Source organism: Canis lupus, chromosome X, assembly GCF_011100685.1.
Source record: "Canis lupus familiaris isolate Mischka breed German Shepherd chromosome X, alternate assembly UU_Cfam_GSD_1.0, whole genome shotgun sequence".
NCBI classification, from domain to species: Eukaryota; Metazoa; Chordata; class Mammalia; order Carnivora; family Canidae; genus Canis; species Canis lupus.
The window spans coordinates 91022467-91050399 of NC_049260.1; the positions used below are offsets into that span (position 1 = coordinate 91022467).

The 27933-nt window shown below is 40.5% G+C and overlaps 1 protein-coding gene across 13 annotated transcripts in view; it reads right to left on the reverse strand.

Moving 5' to 3' along the window:
• KLHL13 (kelch like family member 13) overlaps positions 1–13756 on the reverse strand; it is a 209917-nt gene extending 196161 nt beyond the window's left edge. For 3 of the 13 annotated variants that reach the window (XM_038588147.1, XM_038588139.1, XM_038588131.1), the window contains exon 1: positions 13470–13756. The gene's annotated coding sequence lies outside the window, so the exon portion shown is untranslated. Of the gene's footprint in view, positions 1–2992; positions 3107–4160; positions 4232–12192; positions 12315–13388 lie in introns of those variants that run through there. The other 10 variants (XM_038588142.1, XM_038588133.1, XM_038588136.1 and 7 more) reach the window with 9 other exon arrangements.
• Positions 13757–27933: the final 14177 nt, after the last annotated feature.

Below are 27933 nucleotides of genomic sequence, written 5' to 3' on the forward strand. Positions count from 1 at the left end.
CATCAAAAAGACAAGAAAGAAGTGTTGGTGAGGATGTGGAGAAAAGGGAACACTTGTGTACTGTGAGTGGGAATGCAAACTGGTACAGTCACTCTGGAAAACAGCAGGGATCTTCCCCAAAAATTAAAAATAGAGATACCATACAATCCAGTAATTCCAACTGAGGGTATTGACCCCCCCAAAAATAAAACACTAATTCAAAAAGATATATGCATATCTATGTTTATTGTACTATCGCTTACAATAACAAGATATGGAAGCAACCTCAATATGCACTGATAGATGAATGGGTAAGGATGATGTGGAACGTGTGTGTGTGTGCGCGCGCGCGCGTGCGTGCTGGAATATTACTCAGGCATAAAGTGAATGATAATCTTGCCATTTGTTACAACATGGATGGACCTAGAGAGTGTTAAGTGAAATAAGTCAGAGAAAGACAAATACCATATGACTTCACTTATATGTGGAATCTAAAAAAAAAAAAAAAAACAAACAAAGCAAACAAACAGAACAGAACAGACTAACAAACAGAGAACAATCTGGTTGTTGCCAAAATAGAGGGTTTGGGGAGCGGTGGGCAAAATAGGTGAAGGGAATTAAAAGGTACAAACTTCCATTTATCAATAAACCACAGCGAGGAAAAGTATAGCATAGGGGATATAATCAATGATATTGTAATAACTCTATATGGTGACAAATGATACCTACACTTATCTTGGAGCATTTATTATTGTATATAATCATTATATAATACGCTGTATATCTGAAACTAATATTATATTGTATGTCAACTATAGTTCAGTTTAAAATATATTTTTTTTCAGTTGTATTTTTTTTATTGGTGTTCAATTTACCAACATACAGAATAACCCCCAGTGCCCGTCACCCAGTCACTCCCACCCCCCGCCCTCCTCCCCTTCTACCACCCCTAGTTCGTTTCCCAGAGTTAGCAGTCTTTACGTTCTGTCTCCCTTTCTGATATTTCCCACCCATTTCTTCTCCCTTCCCTTATATTCCCTTTCACTATTATTTATATTCCCCAAATGAATGAGAACATATAATGTTTGTCCTTCTCCGACTGACTTACTTATATACACATACACACACACACACACACACACACATACTTAACATAGCAAATCATTTTGAGTGAATCAAGTCACTTTAATTTCAAATGAAACTACTTAGGCTCCTGAAAAGAAACTCAAGTATATAATAAGCATTTTTTAAAAATACTGAAGAAGCATAAAATAACATTACAAAATCATTCTGAAAGGAAAAGCAGGTGAAATCAGAAGTAGGAAGAGACCAATCCAAGGTTAACTCATTTAAAAAAGATATCTACATTCTTCAAGACATCTAATTATGTCTAAAAATTAATTGTATTTTTATTTTGTAAAGATTTATTTATTTGAGAGAGACAGAACGAGCAGGAGGGGAGGAGGAAGAGGGAGACAGTATCTCAAGCAAACTCCATGCTCAGTGCAGAGCCGACACAGGGCTTGATCTCACAACCCTGAGATCATGATCTGAGCCAAAACCAAGAGTTGGATGCTTAAATGACTGTACCACCCAGGTGTCCCCCAAAGATTATTTTTAATAATAAACAATAAATAGCCTCTTTTTAGTTGGAAAGATAACACTGACTATAACTTATCACTCTAATGGAGAACTGGGAATAGCCTGCCCCTCCTGCACCACACAGATATCTGGTTTGGTAACTCCCACTAGACAGAAATGTCCTTTACTATAACAACAGACTATATTTTAGTGAAGTGTGAGTAGCTGAAAAATTTTTTAAAGTTCCAATTACTTCACAATACCTGTAACAACATCATGGAATAGATTTTATGGAACATTTTCCAAAACACACCATCCCAATACTACATCGTGGCCAAAAAAGAAGTATTATTTTTACCTCCACCATCTAACCATTACTAACCTATGTCAGGCATAATCTTTAAAAATATTTTAAAATGCCGGGATCCCTGGGTGGCGCAGCGGTTTGGCGCCTGCCTTTGGCCCAGGGCGCGATCCTGGAGACCCAGGATCGAATCCCATGTCAGGCTCCCGGTGCATGGAGCCTGCTTCTCCCTCTGCCTGTGTCTCTGCCTCTCTCTCTCTCTCTCTCTGTATGACTATCATAAATAAAATAAAATAAAAGTTTAAAAAAAATATTTTAAAATGCCAATATGTACACATAAAATTCCTCAGGTATCTCTGGTTCTGGCACACTATAGAAACAGGTGTAGACAAGGAGAGAGCCATGCATACCGTGAGTTTAGCAGTTTTGTTTTACTTTTTATTTTTTTTAGCACTTTTGTTTTTAAATACAAGTCTGGCTTAGTAATGCAGTACTAATAGTGGTATGCTTGTGATAAGTACATAATGAGCAAATCTATACAATCAATATGGATTTAGAATTCAAAATCAGATAAATACATAATCCTTTAAAAGACTAGTCAATGACTAAAATGAAATTAAACGAAGGCTTTCTGCAGCAAGTTAGAGCTACACTGCAAAAAACAGCATAAGATCTGAGCTACACAGAGCAGGGATCTCTGAACATTTTGCCAGAAAAACAGTAGAACCAACAGGCACAGTACTTCCATTCCCTTCGTGGCTACATTTATTTCAAAACACCTATTTCTCTTTTTGGGGTGATGAAAGTGTTCTAAAATTGATCGTGGTGATGGTTACCCAACTCTGTGAAGATACTAAAAACCGCTGAATTGTACACATTAAATGGGTCAGTTGTAGGGTAGTTGAATTATGGCTCTATAAAGTTGTTACATATTTATTTTTAAAAACATATAAAGTCTTCTCAATTTATCCTTGCAATTGTTTTCCAGTTCAAAATGAACACACACACACACACACACACACACACACACACCTGTGCATACAGATGCAACATACATGTACATAGCTTTGGGCATTAAAAGGTTCAGAAGATATATTTGCTTTTCGGTAAGATCTGCTTTAAACGTACCTTATTCAAAATACCTTGTCAACTTTAACAGCCTACTCTGATCCTTCCTCTGTATTCATCCGGAAAATTTTCTAGCATACCTTGTTTAGCTACCATGCTCTTATACAATGTCCCCTGTCAGAGATAGAATAAAAAGGAAAACTTGCAGTTAAAAAACACAGATTCTAAAACCTGTTGCATAGATTTGAATGCTAACTCTTGTACTTATTAGGTGTGCAACCTTGGGAAGTTACCTAATTTCTCTTGCCTCAGTTTTCTCATCTGTAAAATGGGGATAATAACAGTCACTACCTCATAGCATTGTTACGTGGTTTCCATGCGTTCATGCATATAAAGCACTTACAAGGTGCCATACTCATAGTGGGTGCTATTATAATTTAGTAACTACAGATTGATATTAGTATTGGCTGCTATCAAGTTGCTCCATGTTCTCTCTTGCCCCTGCTAGATTGTAGGATATTTCACGGCAGATTTGTGTTCTTCCTTCTAGTAGAATGCTTTACATATAATTACTTAACAAATGCTTGCCCATGAATGTTTAAATAAAACATCTATATGATGCCAAAAGTGCTTACAAAATTTTTTAATAAACCCAAAACTCACTTTGCTAAATGCCACAATTGTAAAAGAGGTTATACAAGTACCAAATTATGGTTGGACTCTCCACTACTGAAATTCTGGTTTCACCCCTTCAAATTAGAGATGAGAAACATGAAAGAATCCAGGGTGCCTGGGTGGCACAGGTGGTTGGGCCTCTGACTCTTGGTTTCAGCTCAGGTCTTGATCTTAGGGACCTGAGATGGAGCCCCACGTCAGGCTCCCCGCTCAGTGCAGGGAGACTCGGCTTGTGAGACTGCCTCTGCCCCTCCGGGCCTGCGCTCACGCACACTCTCTCTCTCAAAATAAATAAGTAAATCAAGAAGAAAAGAAAAGAAAAGAAAAGAAAAGAAAAGAAAAGAAAAGAAAAGAAAAGAAAAGAAAAGAAAAGAAAAGAAAAGAAAGAGAAAGAGAAAAGAAAAGAAAAAAGAAAGGAAGGAAGGAAGGAAGGAAGGAAGGAAGGAAGGAAGGAAGGAAGGAAGGAAGAGGGAGGGAGGAGAATCCTTTGGGAAACAAGTCTTCTACATTATTATTATTGAAAAAGCACTTTGTTAAAAACCAAGGGACCTACATTCGGCTCCTAGCTCCATCTCAGGCGATGTGACCTTCTGCAAGTCATTCAACCTCATTGTGCATACTCCACTGAAATAATAAAATAAGAATAATTAACCATGCTTCAAAAGAAAGTTGCTCTATAAATAAATGGCATTATCCTTAACATTTGAGCTTATTACCTGAGGACACAATAAGTCTAATTTTCTAAAAATACTTTTGAACATTGTATTTTCATGTTCAAATATGATGATGATCATGGTGACTATAAATGCATGTAACACTGCTTAATACATGATGTATCTCATTAGTATGGGGAGCTGGCTTTTGAAGTACTTGAATGTACATTATTGTAATAATCATGACAAAATATACAGTGAATATACAGTTACTTGAGCAATGCGTCTCTTGGTTCATTCCCTTCTACATGCCTATGGCATTCCATAACCAGGTCAGCTACCCAAGGATCAACTGTCTCATCATTTGTCTGACATCAGAAATAAAGAACACCAGAACAGGGGAATGCAGGAACACTACTTTCGTGCACTTCCAACCCAAAAGGTTATACTAGCCCTCCAACACTGGAAACCACTCTCAATAACCTACTTAGACTTACCCATTCGCTTATCAAAACTGCTACTGAACTTTTATCATCTCTAAAGTATGACTTGATTTGTTGCTAGAGTAACTATAATAAAAACTGAAGGGAATCATAACAACTCAAAATCTATAGAAGACATTATTCAAACAGAATTACCCCTCCTCCCAGTAGTTTAACTGTCATAAATATCTCACTATTTTCTTCTATGAGGACCTGAAATCTGGAATAAAGATAAATCAAGAAAATATATGACCTCTCTGAGTATCACAACACCAAAAATCTCCAGGTTTAAAAGACAACATTGTTTATTGCACACATTTTTCTGCACCTCCCTTTCCCTTCAAAATGAAGGTTAAACTTTTACATTCTATTAAGCTAAATACTATATTTAAATTATATATATTTAAATTACATATATAGGCAATCATATTAAAAAATTGACATTTTCCTTGCATTCAATGTGATACCATCTTTGAATAAGTAATAAACCAAGCAGTTACCATAAACTTTCTTATCTGCCAGAAAACTAGTGTTACTTCTAAGCAGTCAGTTCACTGTGTAACAGACACATGTTCAAAAAATAACATTCCCATGGGATTAAGGCAATATAAAGGAAAGAAACAATTTTCCCTTACATTTCTGGTTCATATATAAGTGGCAAAGCTCCTATAGTATGCCACAAGTTTTAACTAGCGAAGCCATTAAATCTACAAAGAGTCAATAATATGAACATCTACTAGGAAGCCTGAATTATGCTTAGGACTCGATATGCATTAGTTCACTTAATTCCTTAAAACCACCAAATGAGACTATTTACAGAGGAGGCAAACAAAGCTCGGAGAGGTGAAGGGAGTTGCCCAAAATCACATTGGCAACAAGAGGCAGAGTCGGGATTGGAACCCAGGCCTATGATTCCAGGGCTCAAGATTTTAGCCACTGATTTCTACTGCCTTCCCACTGAGAAATATTCAGCAGTAGAACAGAGAACATTGTTGACACGAAGTTCTTTAGAAAATTATGGTCATTTTTATAAAATAGAACCAGGAAGCAAAACTCTACAACTCTATTATCCCCTTTTACTGAAAAACTGTAAAATGTAAAAGCACTTGACACAAAGACTACAATGACCATCCCTTAATCACCCCTCTATACCCATGTCCTGATGAGCTCTGGGCAGTAACACAACAATACAACAATGGCAGGCCCTGTGAACTGTGGAGTGGGGCGACAACAATGAAAGTGGGACAGCAATAATCAAAATCAGTTGAAAGATTTAGTGTTTGACTTACTCCCGTACTTTCACTGCTTTTCTTCACTTGCCTTTCTCTTCTTCATCTTTCCTGTTTAGAGCAAATCAAATCATTTGCTTGGTAACAGGCATTCCTCCAATGGACTGCTCACCCCTTTTCAAAACCATCTAAAACTCTAGAAACCTTTTGTTACCCTCAAAGCACATGAACCTTGACATTAAACATTTCAGTAGCCAGCAATTAACAAAGCAATCTCTATACTGTATGTGTTATAAATGAAAGCAGCTTTAAAGTTAGCAGAAGTTAACTTCAATCAGTGACATAGGCAAGCACTCATATGATGAGACAAAGCTTTGACCCCATCAATTGTGCTGCTTTAAGTTCATGGTCATTGTGTTCTAACAGCCTGTCTTCTGAAGATCAGTCCCTTGGCAGGCCCTTTACTATCAATCTATGCTATTTCTCACCAATATTAGAAACTCTGTTAGGACTCAACACATTTTAAGATTTAGATCATTATCAAACAACCAGAGTGTTCTCTTGAACTAAAAGAAATTAGACAACATGGCGGAAAAATCTAATGTCTATTACCATTCCTGAGGGTCACCATGAAAATTTAAGGCTATGAAAATGTCTGGGCATTTGACTAAAGGAACAGACGACTCAGCATATTATGGCCTACTTAGTGCTTTTCAAAGGGTCACCCCAGGGTTCCCACAGCTGACCTTGTGCAAGACTTTCTTTGAAGTACCAGGTTTTACCTCAAATTTTCATATGAATATTGCATTTTAAAGCACAATGTATATGAATCTATTTAAATATTATTAAACATTTTTAATAAGCTACCAGTGAATGTTCTCCTAAATCTTTGTGTAAAACAGATTCCTCAAGAATACACAAGCTGGGGATCCCTGGGTGGCGCCGCGGTTTAGCGCCTGCCTTTGGCCCAGGGTGCGATCCTGGAGACCCGGGATCCAATCCCACGTCAGGCTCCCAGTGCATGGAGCCTGCTTCTCCCTCTGCCTATGTCTCTGCCTCTCTCTTTCTCTCTGTGTGACTATCATAAAAAAAAAGAATACACAAGCTGTTTTATTTTGTAGCTCCTGGGGGCACATTATCACATCACCATCCTGCTCATCCAGTATACCCAGTGTACTCCAGTTTGAGAAAATGAGCACTGAACAGAGATTCTATTTGCTTAAACTAGTGCAATGCCTAGAATATAATAGGTACTTAATACATATCTGTTGAATGAATTGGCAGAATGGTTTCAAGAACTAGTTTTCCACTGTAGAGAACATTCCTGAAAACTCATTTGAGACATATAATTACTCCCAAACCCACAAAGGCAAAAGGACAAAGAGAATGTATCAATTATGATTTACAAATATTGATAAGGAAGAACAATAAAAATCATATTTTACTTAATTTAGTTAGAAATGAAAGATTGCCAGGATGTCATATAGGGATATTATTTCCTATTACTGGGGAGGGAGGGCAGGGAGTGGTAAAGTTATTAAAAAACCAATTCCATATATTGCACACAAAGACGAGTTTTCAATTGTCTGTTGTGTTTTCCTTTGTACATTTTTAATATTAATGATCTCAAACTTATGGAGAAAAACAAAGAATTATAATGGACAACCATGTTCCCATGTAACCATGCATGGTTCTGGAACTACTAAAAGCCAGGAACTATGCCTCATTTGTTTTTACCTTTCTCCTGCTTTTAATACTGATTTCCATACACATGAAGAGTTCAATAAATATTTAGCAACTGCAAAGTAGAAGTGTTTAATCATATTAAATAAATTCTTAACTCAATCCTCCCTTCTCTCCCCACTAAAAGACTCACTCTAAAGAAGCATGCTTTGGTTAAAATAACAAAAGAAAAACAAAAAATAAATATTCCTAATGGTACTAGATGAGAGAGTATTGAAAGACGTAGTCCTTGGCTCATTTCAATCACATGACCCATATCTGTTTTCCTATGATAAAATGAGCCTCGTACAGCCAGCCCTCTATTCAGAGTTGTTGCATGAATAAATCAGCACGTGTTTACATGGTAACCAGTATAAGAAAGGTACTGGGAAGGAGGCAGCTGTATGTTTACCTTTCTAATCTCCACCACCAAAAGCAACAACTTCTTATGTGCAAGGTGCTGATTTAAGCACTTTACTGTAAGGTATACAATCCCTTATCTGCAAAACTTGGTGCCAGATGTGTTTCCAAATTCAGAAATGTCCAGGCTTTTGGAGAGGCAATAACCTGTATATACTATATATTACATAATACCACAGTAGGGTCTGAGGCACTACTCCATAAATATACTAATTTGCCAGCAAAACCAAATGACAATTAACATTAAATAGAATAAAGACCATAAATATCCTCATATCAGTTCAAGTCAGATTTTGCCACCACCTGAGTATGGCACTTACCAAACAAAAATTTTTATCGGCTATCAGAGCTTTTGAATTTCAACAACTGCAAACAACAAGTTGTAGACTTAGGTGACTCATTTAATCCTTATAAGTACCCTAAGAGGCAAATTCTCTCATCCTTATCTTACTTACAGATGAGAAATATGAGGTATGGAGAGGTTAACCAATTTGCCCAGTGTCCCACGGCTAGTAAGCCTCCTAGCCAAAACTGGAACACAGCCTAACCTCAGACAGAGCTTATGCTCTTAACAACTATACTCCAGGTCCTCTGAGAAACACCTTGAGAACACTTGACAAATATGTGAAAAGTAAAACAGCATTCAACGATTTAAGTATCTAAAACAATAATAGGAGAAACATCACAAGACAGTATCTATTCCTTATTCAACTATTTATAGAGGGCATAGCAAATGCCCGGTGCTCAGGATACAATGAGGAGCGAACCAGACAAGGTCCAGGTTGCCTTCATGAAGTCAGAGACCAGTGGGGAGATAGCCAGGTATCAAATAAACGTAATCATGTTACTCAAGGGAAGTGTGTGATTATCAGAGGAAGAGATTGGGTCATTGGCTTTGGTGTAAAATAGGACAATGGATTTGAACTGTTCCTTGACTAATATTGGGATTTGCAATGACAGAAAAGAAAGGGGAGGGCTTCTCAAATAGATGATGGCATGGCATCCATTCAACAAGCAGTTATTGTGTATCTACTCTATACCAAGAATAAAGCTAAGCAGAAAAGTTCCAAACTGGAGAAAATCAGTTTAAACCAACAGAGGATTTGTGTAAAAGAGTAATAAAGACATGTAAGACAGTAGGCTTGGGTCAAACCATGAAGATTCCTTGAGTGCTAAGTTAAGGAGTAGGAGGTATACTCTGCAAGAGTTGCTGAAGATTATTTTGCAGGTTATTGCCCCATAATAAATATTACGATTTACCCCATCTGGGTGGCTCAGTGGTTGAACGTCTGCCTTTGGCTCAAGTCATGATCTCAGGGTCCTGGGACCAAGTCCCACATCAGGCTCCCCACAGGTAGCCTGCTTCTCCCTCTCCCTATGTCTCTTCCCCCTCTCTCTAGTCTCTCATGAATAAATAAATAAAATCTTTTAAAAATTTTACCCCTGTGAAATGTTGATGACTATCTGAATTCCTACTTTGGGGTCAATCAGACCTCAAAGCTGGATTGCTTCTGAGCAGGAGCTCAGGACACAAAATAAATATCAAATCTAAATTCATTTATGCCTCAAGGAATAGAGTAACTCTAATCTCTCAAAGAATGGCAATTTGAAAACTCTGGAGAGGGGTGCCTGGCTGGCTCACTCACAAGAGCATGCGACTCTTGATCTTGGGGTCATGAGATCAAGCCCCATGTTGGGTGTAAGGATTACTTAAATAAATAAAAACTTCTTTAAAATCTTAAAAAAAAAAACCTCTGGAGAAGGCAAAGGTAAAAGAAAATGGCAAGCTCCCATTAAAATCTCACATGCCATTTCTAAAACCTAAGTATTCTTTCATATTCAAATAAAACCTCCAACCTTCCAAAGGAAACATATTTCTATGAAAAAAATAAAACATCATTCTTTGAGAAACAAATTCTTAGGCTGATCAATGGTCTGTTTTTTAATAAAGCTGATGTCAACTTACCTCAGGGCACAGGTGACAAGATAACTCTGGAAAGTAAACTGCTTTTCGACATATTCATCTCAGAGCTCCCAGTCTCCTATCCCCTTTTCCACACAGAGTGGAAGAACCAAATTACTTATTTAGCATACATATCAAACAAAGCTTTTCATCCTCAGGTTTTAATGTAAACAACTGAGCAGCTAGACAACCTCTGCAAAACACATTTTTATTTATTTCCACCGAGTAATTTTTTTTTCCAGCCAGTGGTGACCTTCCACAGGAAAGTAGTTAATAAAGACTCTTCCATGGCTTCCTCTTGTTCTGAGAATCAAATCCAAATTCTTTCTCAGAATTTCCAGGCCCTCTATTATTATCCAACTCCCTTTTGGGCTCTGAAATACCTTTATTCCCATCTACCCACCTCATTGGGGCTAACCATCCTGGCTTGCTTTCTGTTCCTCAAACACCCTGTGTCTGTTTTCCTGCCCCAAGGCCTTGGCTCTTACTTGGCTCTCTGATCTTCGCAAGGTAGGTTTATTCCTTCTTCTCTTTCAGGTCTCTGTTCAAAGGTCATCTTTGCTGCTAAGAGGCCTTTCCTGACCACCTTTGCCAAATAAGCCCTTCCCAGGTCTCCATATCACATTTTGTTATTTATTACCTTCACTGTTTTTCCTACAATCTGTGAGAATCTTCTTCATTAGTCTATTTGTTGTCTCTATCCTTTGGTGGACTATAGCCTCTGTGAGAAGACACAGGGCCTCATGCCTAATAGAGGCCTTTCGCATATGGAAGTTGCTCAAGAGATTTTGTCAAGTAAATTAATAAATGAATGAACAATATATTTAAAAGCTGATTGATATGAATGTCAGTAACTGGAAAAAAAACTTTTTTTCCTCTAATTTTGAAATGCCTTCTCTAGGGCTGTTCATTCTTCCATAATCTTTCTACATTTTCTGAAATCTGATGATGCCTGGCAAATTGTTTCACAGCAGTAAAAGTAGATCCATTTCAAGTACTGTATTTAAGAAAAAAATACTTTCAGGAGGTTGTAGTAGTTTATTAAACATCAAAATCAATTTGAAAAGTGGTTGGTCTCATTTCACTACTGCAAGTCAAGTTACATGAAGAAAAGTAATATAAAATGTAAAGAAAATTAAAAAGACAATTCATTAGCAAACTGCAGTTATATTTAGTGACATCAGAAACATCCGGTCTGATAACCTCTAGGTATACCAGGTGGGTTTATCAAATACATATTGAGACATGTTGAAAAGATTCAGAGCAAAATGCTTAGGATGAAGTCATAACCAACTTTTGTTTTCTGGCAAACTGAAATAGATCAATTTGGTGGCAATCTTAGCTTAGATTTAGTATCAGTAATCATCACAAAGGGGGAAAAAAACTAACAGAATGATACAAACTGTTTTCCTTGAAACAATTTGCAAGTTAGTATGTCTTTCCAGGATGGGTTGCCAAGAAAGTCAGAGATTTAGGTTGGCCCAATAAATATAAACCCTCTTTCCCTACTCTATTCCATTTTTGAAATAAAACTCAAGTCAGGAATTTACCAAATGAGGGAAACTACAAATCATCTGCAATCTATCTAACTAATCTGATAATCAATAGCCTTTACTGCTCGTAAAAACTGCTTTCCTTAGAACCTTGACTTCAAACTCCATATAGTCACACCATGATTTTCAAAGTGTGCTTATGAAAGTGTAGATTTCAAAACCAGGGGAAATTGAGGCTCTTATTCATCTATTTTCTAAATACATTATTGGATGTTGAAGCAGAAACTTACATTCCTTGTCTCACTGCCAAAGCAAGTACTAGAAGGACAGTGAAATTTGGCCCATACCTTCATTCCCAACTCAGTTTCTTCCGAGATTACTGCCTGTGAATGCACATTGTGTCCATCGCAACACCTGATCCCATATCAAGCAGACAATGCTATAATTTTAAGGATATTGATACAAAGTCGCCATTCAAGGAGCTACAATCTTTAAGTGTAAAATGATGTCATAACTGCTTGGTCGATCATTTTACTTTTCTACTTTCAAATCTGAGCATTAAATACAGCCCATCTCCCAAAAAAACACAGCCACAAACAACAGCATGTGGTAATTCACTGTACCTGCCTCCTCTTTCAGCCTCTCCATTCAATTTTCTTCACTCACTAATTTCAGCATGGAAGTGAGTATATGAGCCTCAGTATGGGAGAGACTGGAGCAACTGCATGTGGAGAAGGTGACATCCCTGAGAAAGTAAGTGGTACTGTGTGAAATTGACTTAAGCAAAGTAATCTCCTGTCCACAGCAAAGCAGTGTGTTTTGTAAGTATGTGATTTGTAAATGCTGCTTCTTGAGGGTTTATACAAATAGGAGGTGTACACAAGAAACTCTGGCTTCTTTAAAAAAAAAATTCAAGGCAGGTGCCATCCCAACAGAGGCAGTTTTAAATTAACCCCGGATTTTCGCAGTTCCCATGCAGTGTGCTTAGTAAACAGCCTACACTAACTTGAGTGAGTATCCCAAACTACTAGAATTCTGAGTACAATAAAAGATGAACATCCCAGTTTTCAGATGGAAGAAATGGAAGCAGGCATCCTAAGTCCTCCTCTCCCTCAGGCCTGCTCAGCAATGGAGGAAGAATCAGATTTCGGGCCATGTGCTAGGATTGCATACAAACATACACACAAACATACATAACATACATTTCAAGTGGTTGTGGTTCTCGGAGTAAGTTATTGAAACCTGGAAAGAAACTTCTGAGTTTCTTAGCTAATATATACTGGAAGATCATTCCCATCAATTTCAGTAAGCCGTAGGCTAGACAGTAAGCTTCCAAGAAAATCATTAGTCAACTGTGATTAAACCAAAGAAGCCAAGACAGTCAGAGATGAAGCCGTTTAGAGAGGAGTTAAAAGCTTCGAGGAAGAGGAGTGTGTTTCTGAGTGGGAAGGCAAGCGCAAAAGCCTCCCAAGTTGGAAGATCGTGAGGGAGGGATGGGTTGGAAGACACAAAGCAGAAACTGTTAGAAGGCAAGAGACAGTGGGGCTGAGGCGGGCGGAGGGACCCCAGACCATCGGGGCAGCGACAGCGAAGCCCGGCCAAGAAGATCTTGGAGGGATAACAAAGAAGCAAAGGAAAACTGGGTTCGGGGGTCCTGAAAGAACCGAGGCGTCAGGCGGAGCCTCGGGCTCTGGGAGGTGGGGATGAGAAGGTGCAGGGATGAGCGCACACCCGCCCGCGAGGGAGAAAGAGGGGGGGCGTGCAAAGAGCCCATCTGGCTCCGTGTCCCTCTGCCCTGGTGCAGAGCACAACTCCTTACCGCGCACCGCCTCGCCGCGCCGGGTCCCGGAGGCGAGGAGGCGGCTGCTGAAGCCCCTGCGACTTCAGGACCCTGCCTCACCTTGTTCGCCGCGTCCCGCGTCCCGCCGCCCGTCAGCCCGCCGCTGCGCTCCGAGGGCCAAAGAGCCAGTCGCGCGGCGCAGCCGGGCTCCCTCCGGCTGCGAGACACCAGCCCCCGCACCTCCGCACCCCCCGCTCGCCCTGGTCACTTCGCCCTCAAGCAGGCGGAGAGCGCGGACCCCAACCCGAAAGCCGCTGCACTTATTTTCGAAAGTCCCCGTTCCAGGCTTCCCCGGAATGGGAGCTCAGCTGCCGCGGCCGCAGCGGCAGAGCCTCCGCCTGACCTCACCGGGGGGTGGGGGGAGAGGGAGGGGGCGGGAGCCCAGTTAAGGAGGGGAGGGGGGCGGGGGAGGGAGCGCGCGGGCGGGGGCAACATGGCGGCGGGGGTGGCCCCGGCGGCGCCTGCGCGGGAGGCGGAGGGGAAAGCTGGGGCTAGGACCGTGCGTGGGGTCCGAGCAGAACTCCTCCCCCACAAGCAGCGCGGGGCCGGGGTGGCCCGGGGCGGCGGGGGTTGGGGGGGTCGCCCAGTGGCCCTCACACCTCCGGAGCCGGGACGCTCGCGGTTGAGCACACATGGCCTCTAGTGCCCAGGAGGCAGGAGAGGTGAAAACTGTCAAGTGAGCAACACTGTTTTGTGTTTTCCTTAAGGAAGTGACTGGGTGAGTGTGGGAACTGTAGTTCGTTATATTTCCTAATATTTCTCCCTTTGCCTGCCAGTAAATAGGGATCTGAGCTGTCAGCATTGCTGACTTACTATTTCAGATTCCATACACTGAAATTCTAGCAGCAGGTTTTAGGTGACTTTGAAAATAATCAGCCACTCAAAGACTTTCTAGAACTAAAGATATGACCAGGATGTTACGCTTTATCAAACTGGCAAAAAGAAGAAACTCCAGATGCACATGGAATTTGCATTATTATCTTTTACCTGTCAGTATTTTCAACGCAATTCATCTTTGTAAACCACAATGCATTCATTGACTTCTCCACCAAGCTTATTCATTAATTACTGTATCCCTACATAACACACAAAATGCTTATTATGCAGAAAGCACCTGTTACAAAAGTTTACGGTCTCATTGAGGAGATATGTTTAAAGCAATCGATTTCAGCATATATTAAAAACCTGGCACGTAGGCTGAAAATAAATAAAAACTGAGTTGATACACATCCAAGTCATTGTGTCACCCCTGCCATAAAAAGGTTCAAATGCAGTTGTTTTACAGTAAGTTCTCAAACAGAAAAGACAGGAAAATGAAATAGTCAGGTGTGCCCCAGTGGCCCTTATTCACAAGATGAGAAAACCCTTCATGATACACAGCAAGGAGAGGGTTAATTACAGAATCTGAATTTAAATAGCCAGATGGGAATAACATTATTATGAATACATATTCTGGAGGAATTAATTGCGGTTTGGGTTAGGATGTTTGGATACTTTATCTCGTGGACAAAGCACTCTGAGTTGGAGTTAGTTAGAAGACACTTACATCCTATGTGACATCGTTAGTTTAGTCCCATCAACTCTCTGAGTATGTTTTCCTGAATTTACAGTGAGGATGATAATGATATTGGCTGGTCCTGCACACTGTGTCATTCTGGATTTTAAATCAAATAAGTCATGTGAAAGTATCTTATACACATGTAAAGAATATATGCAAATGTTAAGTGATGTTTCTATTAATATCAGACTGGCCACTATAAGTTAGAGATGTAATTATGAAGGATTTCCCATGCTGACCTGTATCCAAAAATATCAAGAACTAGGAAAAGCATTTGAAGATACAACTGTACAGTAAAAATCTGAAGAATGGGGAGATACAACAGAGATTCAAGAAATGAGAAAACAAGTCAAAAGAAAGTATTGGTGCAAAGAATATAGAAAAGAATGATGGTCATGGGCTCAATTATGTCCCCCTCCTCAAAATTCATATGCTTGATCTTAACCCCCAATACATCAGAATGTAATCTTATTCAGAGATGAATTCTTTAAAGAGGTAATTAAATTGAAATGAGGTCTTTAGCATGGGCCTTAATCCAACTATTGTCCTCATGAGGAGTTCAGGACACATGCCTGCATGCACACTGAGGAAAGACCACGTGAGGATACAGTGAGAAGTTGGCAAGCCAAGGAAAGAGGCCTCAGAAGAAACCAAACCTGCTGACACTTGGATCTCTGACATGTAGCCTCTATGAAAACTATGAGAGAATACATTTCTGTCCTTTGTTGTTGACGCCATCCAGTCTAACAAACTAATATAATGGCAAACCTTTTTAAATTCCAGCTAGAGTATCCTCTGTATTAGTTATTGCTAACTGCTGCATAACAAACTGCCACAGGGACGCCTGGGTGGCTCAGTGGTTGAGCGTCTGCCTTTGGTTCAGGGCATGATCCTGGGGTCCTGGGATCAAGTCCCGCATCAGGCTCCCTCTGCCTGTGTCTCTGCCTCTATCTCTCTGTGTCTCTCATGAATAAATAAATAAAATCTTAAAAAAAAATAAACAAGCTGCCACAAACCTGGTGGCCAGCCTAAGACCACATACATTTCTGTTTCCATGGGTCAGGAGTCCAGGCATGGCTGTGCGCACTGCTCAGGGTGTTACAAGGCTGCAAAGTGTCAGCTGGGCTGCATTCACATGTGGCACTCAGGGTCCTATTCCAAGCTCATTCATATGGTTGCCTGAATTCAATTCCTCATACTTTCAGGACTGAGACTCTCACCATCTATAGGCTCTAGAGCCTGCCCCTCTCCATATGCAGTTTATAACATGGCTGTTGGCTTTGGCAGCTCAGCATAACTCTCCCCTCCAGAAGAGACTTTAATTACATAGTCAAACTCTCTTCTCCTTTGTCATATAATGTAGCCAAATCATCAGAGTGACCTTAGCATATTCACAGGTCTCGACCACATGTAAGAGGAGGAGAATATACGGGGCATCTACACCAGAGGCCAAGACTCTTGGAGGTCATCTTAGGATTCTTCCCACCACACTCTCCAAAGTTTTGACAGCACCAGTTTAATTATATATTTATAAAAATGCACCGAGACAGAGACCACACAGGCAGCTATGGACACACATGCACATATGCACGTGCGCACACAAACACACACACACATTTCAAAGAGCACAAAGCCATGGCGACCCTCAAGAAATATTTGTAAACCTGCTGTGTGCCTAACAGCTGTGAAACCAAAGGATTACAATGATGTTCACTCTGATTAAAGAACAAACGAAAAGTATGAGGACACCTTTTTCGCCTCTCTGCTCCATTTGTGTTCCTTTGAAACACTCATCTGGTCCATTACTGAATGGAACCAGTATTTATGGAGAGCCTACAGGTTGTCTGCTTAGTCCTTTTCTTCTAAAAGATTTATTTATTCATGAAAGACACAGACTGAGAGAGAGAGAGAGAGAGAGAGAGAGGCAGAGACACAGGTGGAGGGAGAAGCAGGGTCCTCACAGGGAGCCTGATGCAGGACTCAAACCTGGATCCCGGGATCACGACCTGAGCCGAAGGCAGCCGCCCAACTGCTGAGCGACCCAGGTGTCCCTGCTTAGTCCTTTACTCCATAGAATGGAATAAGGAACAGAATTAGGAGAAAGATTTCCATTCTCTTGTGGCTCAGAAACTAGTCCAGATATGAAAAGTAGCCAGATATGTGTATACACACACACACACACACACACACACACACACACACACACTATACAGTGCAGTGGAGGCAGAGTTATATGTTTGAACACAGAAATAAATACACACTTGCTAAGTGAAGAAAAACCAACATGCTCCCACCCTCTTAGTCAGATAATGAGCTCTAGAATAAGTGAGCTCCTAACTGGGCTTCAAGGAGAGGTCAAGCTCAACCTGGAAGAGTCAGAGGGAGGAAAGGATCTAAAGGATCTGTACAGGTTTTCTAACATCAAAGATGACCCTAGCCATAAACTACACTAACTCTGTGTGAGGGCCTTTGAGAAGATTCTAACCCTGCCCTCTTCTGTCAAACTTTTCAGAGCCGAATTCTCAGCACAGCTCCTATGCATTTAATACTTACAGGAGCTCGAATTTGGAGGGTTAGAAATCAAAAATTTCCTGGGGAAGCTGTAAGTATAAGGTTCTAAAAATAAAGCTATAGGGTGAGCTCCTCTCTCTGCCTAGATGCTCCAGCCTATGTCCTGACTCTACAGAGGACTGCACCCACAGAAACCCCCACAACACAAAGGGTCCTCAATTCCCCTGTCTCAACTGACTTCCTACTCTGTGTCTTCAAATAACACACTCATCTGCCTCTTAACTTCCCCATTCGTAGCCCTCTGACTGCAATCCTCTCTCTGTCATCCTTTCATTAGTACCAAAAACTCCTCATGGGTAAAGGCCCTGAAGTGGGAACAGGCCTGGTGCATTTGCAGAACGAAAGGAGGCCACTGAGTACCAAGCGAGAAGAGGAGAATGTGAGGAAGTTGGAGATGCTGGCAAGGGCTAGATCCTGTAGGGCCTGCAGGACACGGTGGAGTGTTCAGAGTTGACTTCAAGTGCAAATGATACTACTGATGAGCTTTATAAGCACGAGGGTGAGAAGAGGCAATATATGTTTTAGAATCACCATGGCTTCTCTGAGTTGGCCGTGGGCAAAGCCAAGCTGAGAAGGCTGCAGTAGGCAAACTAGTGACAATGCAGCTTCGAATAGGGTGGTGGCAGTAGAGACAGAAAAAAAAAAAAGGCAGATGAATTAGAGATCTATTGAGGAGGATGACCCAGCAACTAGGAAGACACATTCAGTTGGAAGAAAGATGATGTCATTTAATAAGTCGGGGAAGGCTGGAGCAGGTGGGTTTGGGGGGAGGTTTTTTTGGTGGGGGGCGGATGGAGGTTGTTGCCTAGAAAGTTCCTTTTTAGACATGTTATGTTTTTCTGTGCAATATTCAAGAGGAGAAAACAAGCAGGCAGGGATGTATGCATCAAAAACTCAGAATAGCTTCTCTGTGATGGAGAGTCCTCATTGGCAGGCTCCAACAAGACATAGTATATAACCATTGTCTATCTCCCCACCAACATGCTGCAACATGATATACATAACAACCTGGATGAATCTCAAAATAATTATTCCAAGTGAAAGATGCCACACCAAAACAGACGTACGTGATTCCATTTATATAAAATTCTAGAAAATCTAAATAATCTATAATGACAGAAAGCAGATCAGTGATTGCCTGGGGATAAGAATAGGGAGTGGGGGAAGTAACAAAGTAACAAAGGGGTACAAGGAAACTTTTGATAGTTAACTCTGTGTTCATTATCACTACTGCAGTAATGGTTCCACCTGTATGTACAAATGTCAATATATATTAAATTGTACACTTGAAATATGTGCAGGTCATTGTATGTCACTTATCTGTTTAAAAAATCAGTCAGGGGGCAACCCGGGTGACTCAGCGGTTTAGCGCCTGCCTTCCGCCCAGGGCGTGATCCTGGAGTCCCAGGATCGAGTCCCATGTCGGGCTCCCTGCATGGAGCCTGCTTCTCCCTCTGCCTGTGTCTCAGCCTCTCTTTCTCTCTGTGTCTCTCATGAATAAATAAATAAAATCTTAAAACAAAAAAATCAGTCAGGGCAGCCCGGGTGGCTCAGCGGTTTAGCACCGCCTTCGGCCCAGGGTGTGATCCTGGAGTCCAGGGACGGAGTCCTGTGTCAGGCTCCCTGCGGGGAGCCTGCTTCTCCCTCTGCCTGTGTCTTTGCCTTTCTCTCTCTCTCTCTCTCTCTCTCTTTCTCTCTCTCTCTCTCTGCATCTCTCATGAATAAATACATAAAAATTTTTAAAAAATAAGATTTATAGCTAAATACTTTTTAAAAATCAGATGCCTTGACAAACTGTAGTGTCTCTATTTTCTTTTTTTTTTTAAAAAGACTTTTTAAAAAAGATTTTGTTTATCTGACAGAGAGGGAGAGAGAGCACAAGCAGGGGGAAGGGCAGGCAGAGGGAAAGGGAGAAGCAGACTTCCTGCTGAGCAGGAGATTCCCGACTGGGGCTGGGGCTGGGGCTCCATCCCAGGACCCAGGGATCATGACCTGAACTGAAGGCAGATGCTTCAATGACTGAGCCACCCAGGTACCCCTATTTTATTCTCTTTCTGTAAATAAGAATACAAAAACAGGGATACAGTCAAGGCTCAGGAATGGATTAGATTCAGAGACTGGAGAGCTGGCGGGACTATCTCCATCTTTCTCTCTGTACATTATCAAGGAATCTACTTCATTATTCTTTCTTATTACAGACTGGCATTTTATGCTTTCCCAGCTGCATGGTAAGACATGAATGGCCACAAATCCTTAGGTTATATCTCTGCTATTTAAGAGGCCAACCAGACTGAAACGAGGATCTCTAAAACTCAATTCCATAGTCCATTGGAGTATTTCTGATTGGCCCTTTTTGTATCAGGTATGGACTTCTGGATCAATGAACTAATCTCTGGCCTGCACGGAATCTAAACTAGATGAGAAAAATCTTAGCCTAGCCATTAAGGATTTGGGAAGATAGGGGCACCTGGCTGGCTTAGTCAGAGGACCATGTGACTCTTGATCTCAGAGGTCATGAGTTCAAGCCCCACATTGTGCATAGAGCTTACTTAAAATAAATAAATAAATACATTTAATTTTTAAAAAAGAGAATTGGGAAAATAGTTATCATGACTTTAGAGCTTTAGCCAGATCCAAAAAGGTATTGTTACTGCCAGCCAAGAGTCCTACTAAATCATCTGGCATTTATAATGGGGGATACCAGGGGAAAGCCAGACATACTAGGTAAGAAACTTCAATTTCTAAGGTCTCACCAAAGAATTTCCTGAGGCATCCTCCTCCTACACAAATGTATTCATGGTTTTCATTATAAAGCCAGTAACACCATGATTGGTGGAATATACCATAGAAGCATCCAGAAATTAGAGAAGGGAAGCCCACATTCTTTACCTACACCCTACCACAGAGTTTTCCACTATGCTCTGAAGTTCAGACTATTAAATAAAGAACAAGGGGAAAGAACAGAGTCCCAAATGTCAGCTTTTATTTTTTTTTAAGATTTTATTTATTTATTCATGAGAGACACAGAGAGAGAGAGAGAGGCAGAGACACGGGCAGAGGGAGAAGCAGGCTCCATGCAGGGAGCCCAACGTGGGACCCGATCCTGGGTCTCCAGGATCACGCCCCGGGCTGAAGGCAGCGCTAAACCGCTGGGCCACCAGGGCTGCCCTAAATGTCAGCTTTTAATCAAATTAAGCAAAGAGAATATCATTCTCATAAGTAACCAAGCTATTGTAGTAAGGAATCTGGGATGCCACATAACACAAAAGGGCTCTGGAATTATCCTCTAGCTTGAAATGAAATTAACAGGCAACTGATTAAACTATTCCAGGAGTTATTTAAAAACATTTCTTAAAAACTACCATGTTAAAAGTCAGATTCACCATCTTCTCTTTTCCCCAAACCAATGCCCTTCTTTTTGTCAATAAATACATCATTTTTCCTGTCACCCAAGTTTAGAATGTCATCCATCTCCCCCTTCACTCAATAAGTATTTACTGAATATCTCCCCTATGCAAGGCCAATGCTAAAATCTATGAGAGACACAAAGAAATATAAGAGCTGGTATCAAAAAGTATAAAATCATTTTGGGGAGATATGTCAAAACTCAAGTAACCTCTATAGCAGCTATATGTGATAAGGGCCCGTAAGCAATGGGAATCCGTATAAACCCTGTTGTATCTATTGATATGGATGTTGGAAATAAATTTCCAGCATCAGGAATTTGGTTAAATACACTATACAAGTAAATAATCTAATAATCCATAGTCTATCAAAATGATACATGATTATATGTATTGAAATGGAAAGATGTTCATGATAGATTACAAAATAGCATGTATGATATCGCCACAATACACATGCAAATATACATACAGAGAAAACTATACAATAAAACAGTACCAGTGATTATCCATTGCTATGTAGGAATATGGGTACAATCATATTCTTTTATTTGTTTGTACTTCTGATTTTTCAGTACTAAGCATGGAAGAAGAAAATAATGTGATTCTTTTTCTAACAAAGAAAAAAAGGCTTCAGAGAAAATTCAATACAAAGTCGTGTTTTAGCCATCTCATCTCTAAGTGGGACTATATCCACTAGAGATTTAAAAATAGAGTAGTTGGGGCACCTGGCTAGTTCAGTTGGTAGAGCATGTGACTCTTGATCTGGGGCTTGTGAGTTCCAGCCCCACATTGGGTGTAGAGATCACTTTAAAATAATATCTAAAGATTTTTATTTATTTATTCATGATAGACATAGAGAGAGAGAGAGAGAGAGAGGCAGAGACATAGGCAGAGGGAGAAGCAGGCTCCATGCCGGGAGCCTGACGCAGGACTCGATCCCGGGACTCCAGGATCGTGCCCTGGGCCAAAGGCAGGAGCCAAACCGCTGAGCAACCCAGGAATCCCCCTAAAATAATATCTAAAAAGAAAAGGCAGAGCACTTAATCAGAAGATATTTATACCGAGATGGTAGTTAAAACAATGGAAACAATTAAGAAAACTCAGGGGAACATAGTCTCATAGAAGTCTTAGGTGCCAGATGAGAGACCAAAGAATAATAGAAAAGAGGGATCCCTGGGTGGCGCAGCGGTTTGGCGCCTGCCTTTGGCCCAGGGCGCGATCCTGGAGACCCGGGATCGAATCCCACGTCGGGCTCCCGGTGCATGGAGCCTGCTTCTCCCTCTGCCTGTGTCTCTGCGCCTCTCTCTCTCTCTCTGTGACTATCATAAATAAATTTAAAAAAAAATTAAAAAAAAAAAAAAAAGAAAAGAGAAGAGGTCACCTGCAAGGGAGAAACAAGGAAACATTAGAACCAAAGGAGAATCAGTTGTGCTAACCATAAAAAAGAGAGTGGAGGGGGACATGGTAACACTCTCCAAGTGGAACTGTCCCAAGCAAGTGTTGAATTTTAAAGTTTAAGAAGCCTTTTTAAAAATTTACCATGGTATAACCATATAAAATAGTGTCATCTTTATCAAATGTGAATCTAAATATGTCATTTATCAGTTTAAAACTGGCTGCTTCTTTGCACATTAGAACCACAAAAATCATGAGACCAGTGCTGGAAGGGAATGCAAAGACCCTTTTGTCTTGACCCTTAATTTCACCAATGAGCAAAGTGAGGCCCAAAGAACTAAACTGATTTTCCTTAAGTCACACAACCAGCAACTTAAACAGAGTTAAAATTTTTCAGCTGTCTGTACAAAAAGGGAATGTAGGAGTTTTGGTAAATGAATCCTTAGATATTTTGTTAAACTCACGTTGTCAGCAGTTTCAAGGTTCCTCCTTTTCCAACCTTTTCCTTCCCTGTAGCTCTGAATAGCCTACCCTGTTCCTCCTCTTTCCACCTTCTCCTATCCTTTCTCCTGAACCTGTTTATTTTTGAGGTAACTCCTTCATTTTGCCAGGTCTCTGTTATGACCTCCATAATAGGAACACCCCCTTCTTGCTATCCTAGCACACAGCTTCTCCATTTACCAGACTCAACTCTAGGGTCACTTTTCCTAACAAGCTTTTTCTGTCCGCCCAGGTGGTAATGCACACACATTCTTGGGTGGTGGTGAAGAGCAAAGTTTACCTGGGTTTGAATCCAAGCTCTGCCACTCACTATAACCTCAGGCGAAGTACTGAATCTCTTTTTGCCCACTTGCAGTATTTAGTAAAATAGGAATATTATTAATTCCTTATATATAGGATTCCCCTAAAGGTTGACAAAGTCATGATACATAATACACTCAGAATAGTGCCTGGTCCACAGAAAGGGCTACCTAAGTAAGCCTCAGATGCCATCATTATCTATGACCTACTCCTCTTATCAGAGTACCAGAAACCACTTCTGTTTTTTGTTTTGTTTTGTTTTTACATGTATGCCTCTTCTTACTAGACTATAAGCTTCCTGAGGTCAGGAATGATGCTGATGAGCGTTTAATGGATGCTCGTGAGGGGGGCACCTGGGTGGCTCAGTCAGTTAAGCATCTGCCTTCTGCTCAGGTCATGATCACGGGGTCCTAGGATTGAGCCCCATGTCAGGCTCCCTGCTCAGCAGGGAGTCTGCTTCTCCCTCTCCCTCTACCTGCCGCTCCCACTGCTTATACTCTCTCTCTCTCAAATAAATAAATAAAATATTTTTAAAATCTTTTTAAATGTTCACGGGATAAATATATAACCGTCTAACAAACCATCCCTACTCTAAACAAACTAGGTCCAAAATAAGACTGTTATAGAAACATATAAATTGAGTAATGTCTGCACATCCATGCTTTAAATATTGAACCCTGCAGGTACATTTGAGTCAATGCCCATTCACAAAACTCTCACACAGTTGTTCAATTCTGTTAGTCAAGGGACAGTAGAAAGTGGGGATATGTTATTCTATCACATCCTTTTTTAAACAATCTCAGAACTGCTCTGGAAAGGGCTTCCATTTCACTTCTTCCATGCTGGCTGGTGAGCTTTCCTGAACACTTTCTAACTTGGGCAAGCCTTTTCCTTCACTGACTCTTCCCTAAACCGTAATTGGGATAATAACACTCATTATTAAATATTTCACAATTTCGATGATTCATGAATTAACGTTACTAATGTACTTCAAGATGAAATGTGCTATGGAATCGCAAACTATTGTTGCTGGGGTTTGCACGCCATCTCTACTCTTAGCAACAGCAAATGTGAATATGGGAACTTTGTTTATCAGGCGTTCAGCTTCCATTTCTTCAGGTTAACTTTCTTCTGATGTAAACTGGCATTTCCTTCTTATGGGCCTGCCTTGTTATTTCAGGGGCAAAATAAGCAGTAAGAACTCCTTGCGAACAATGGTTCCACTTTCATAAACATGATACTGTTAAGGATCTCCTCTTATTGTTAGGTGGGACTTGAACAGCATCTGATCAAGTTTCTACCTCCAATCTCTCATCCCCAACAAAGTCTCCACTGCACCTGCAGATGTTGATCTGTTTCAGTTACTGATTCGATTCAAAAGCCAAACATTCCCTAACCACCAGTGATGACGCCCCACGCTCACTAACAGCCACAGTACACATTAGCCATGTCTTCTGACTAGCCTCGGCCTTTGCTAACATAGACAAATTAAAGAACTCTCAAGCTGTGCTAGCCAACAGAAATATAATGTAAGCCCAAATGATAGCCACAAATGCAATTTTACATTGTCAAGTAGCCACATTTTAAAAGGTAAAAAAGCAAACAAACAAAAAAAGGTAAAATCAATTTAATAATGTAGTGTCTCTAATCCAAGAAAGCACAGCATCTTTAACAAGCAATCATTACAAAAAATAACTAATGAGATATTTTGCGGTCCTCTTTTTTTGGATGAAGTCTTTGAAATCTGGTGTGTATTTCACACTTAGAGTGTATCACACTCAGATGAGCCACATTCTAACTCCTACATGGAGCACACTGTGGATAATGGCTACTATGTTGGACAGTACAGGTCTAGAGTTCTGGTTTATTGACCTAAAGTAATCTGAAATTATACACACACACACACACGGAATTTTATATATATATTATATATATAAACCACAGAATGGTCTCCAGCACTACTCCTCTCAGGTAATACTTTGAGTGCAGGAAATGACGTGGAAAAGGTAGTGATTTTTTATTGTCTACACAGAGGTTCTGCTACATACGGCTAATAAGCTACAATAGTATTAAGTAGTAATATGCTACAACAGTAAATGTTATGTAGAAAAACTGAACATTGTAAAGGATTTGGATTGCACATATAAGACAGCTGTTACATTTCTGAACAATCGAAAGAGAAGTGGCACTAAGAATGAACTATGGAGTGTATCAAGTGTAGAACAAAGGACATTTTTTAAATGATAGCAATGCTTGTCTGAAGCTGTGAAGATTTGGAATCACAGAAGATTTTTAAGAAAAACCATTTATTTCTCTGACTTACTTCACTCATAATACCCTCCAGTTCTATCCACGTCGAAGCAAATGGTGGGTATTCGTCGTTTCAAATGGCTGAGTAATATTCCATTGTATACATAGACCACATCTTCTTTATCCATTCATCTTTCGATGGACACCGAGGCTCCTTCCACAGTTTGGCTATTGTAGAGATTGCTTCTGTGAACATTGGGGTGCAGGTGTCTCGGCTTTTCACTGCATCTGTATCTTTGGGGTAAATCCCCAGTAGTGGGTCGTAGGGTAGCTCTATTTTTCACTCTGAGGAATCTCCACACAGTTTTCCAGACTGGGAAATAAACAAGGGGTAGTAGAAGGGGAGGTGGGCAGGGGGATGGGGTGACTGGGTGACGGGCACTGAGGGGGGCACTTGATGGGATGAGCACTGGGTGTTATACTATATGTTGGCAAATCAAACTCCAATAAAAAATACACAAAAAAAGAAAAACAATTTATATTCCTCTCAAGTATATAGAGAAATGCAAATTAGACTGGCAAAGAGTTGGTAGAGGCCCTTGACAGACCTGCTCTATTAATCAGAAAGTCAGCCAAGTGATGTGTCCAAGTCTTCCCCACATGGTGTTTCCTCCATCTAGGTACACCATTCCCCAGGCTTTTCTCACCAACAACTTCTAATACTCTTCAGGTCTTAGCTTCATGTTTTTCTCCAGAAGACCTTACCTCATATTCTAGACTACAATGGGTATTTCTGTACTATTCCCATAGCATGCTGTACTCCTCAAATCATATGCCCCCATGAATGCAAACCCTTATTTGCCTTCTTACTGGAATATAAGCCCCATGAAGCGATGGATCAGTTCTGTCTCATTTGTTACTGGATCCCAGTGTTTCAAATAAAGCCTGGCATATTGGGAATGCACAAATAAATATTTTTGATTTAATCTATTGACTCAAGTCACTAAGTTAGTATGTTATGTGAAGGACTGGCTATATTAGCACACCGATTATACCTAAAAGAGTGCATCAGTAGTATTCTTTTAAGTGCTTTGTATGCTCCTGATACAATCTTGTTTATAATACTGATGCTTTGGGCAATGTTTTTATTTTTCCATAGAAAGGGCAAAATCTCAGTCTTGGTATAAATGTTCTCAGATACTCAAGCAGTCAACTACATTTTAATAAGGCTGTACCGTATTCTGATTAGATTGTCCTTGAAACTTCATACCAGCCACTTCATCTCAGGGAGTTTCAGAATGTTATTTATCTACCTAACATGAATGATTTTAAACTATGCATCTCTTTTTGATTTAGGCCCTATGTACTTTACCTAAATACAGAGTTATGGTATAAATCCGACATTTTTACATTCAAGATAGAAGAAATTGCATTTCAATTGCATTCAAATTTTCCTGGTACATTTGGAAAAAATACTTGTTTAAAGATTTTATATATTTATTTAGGAGAGAGCGAGCATGAATGGGGGGTGGGGAGGAAGGAAGGGCAGTGGAAGAGGGAGAAGCAGACTCCTCAAGAAGCTCAAGGGAGCTGGAAGCAGGCTCAATCCCAGGACTCAGGGACCATGACCTGAGCCGAAGGCAGACACTTAACCAACTGAGTCACCCAGGTGCCTCTGGAAAAAATACAATAGGTTAACAACTATTTCCTTACAGTATAAAATATGTACAGCCAGGAGCTATGTACAGCCAGGAGCTACTCCCTTAAGTAGCCATATGTGACTTGTTCCAACACTCTTCTACTTCGGAATATAGCCTCATGCATGTCAGAAATGTCCTAAACTCTTCCAAACCTCCCACCTCACTCTTCACCCCAGCCTACTTACCAGGTTTCATTTACCATTCTTTGTGTTTGACATCCGCTGCTGTTTCCCTGATTATTCTTACTAATGATAGCTAATATCTGTTGAATGCTATGGTGTACCAGGCACAGTGCTAAACCCTTTGCAAACATTATCTCTTTCAATCCTCACAACAATCCTGAGGCAAATGTCATTGGTGTCCTCATCATAAAGGTGCAATCTGAGGCACAGAATGTTAAATAACTTTCCTAAGGATTCATAGTGATTCAGAGGCAGAGCTGGGCTTCGATCCTAGGCAGGATGGCTCTGGAGTCTACATTACATCATTTTGATGAAAATGTGAACATTCTGGGGCTACCCAGGGGAGGGCTCCAATCTGCCTTGCTCTGGTTTTCTCAGTGGAATAGGGAAAGAAATGATATTATTTTTACTCAAGATACTTGGATATATAACACATCATTGAGTTGTATGCCTTAAACTTACACAATATGTCAATATGTCTCAACAAAGCTGGAAAAAACCTTGTTACAGATACTTGGGGGACTCCTGGGTGGCTCAGTGGTTGAGCATCTGCCTTCGGCTCAGGGCATGTTCCTGGGGTCCTAGGATCGAGTTCTGCTTCGGGCTCCCCGCAGGGAGCCTGCTTCTCCCTCTGCCTATGTCTCTTCCTCTCTCTGTGTG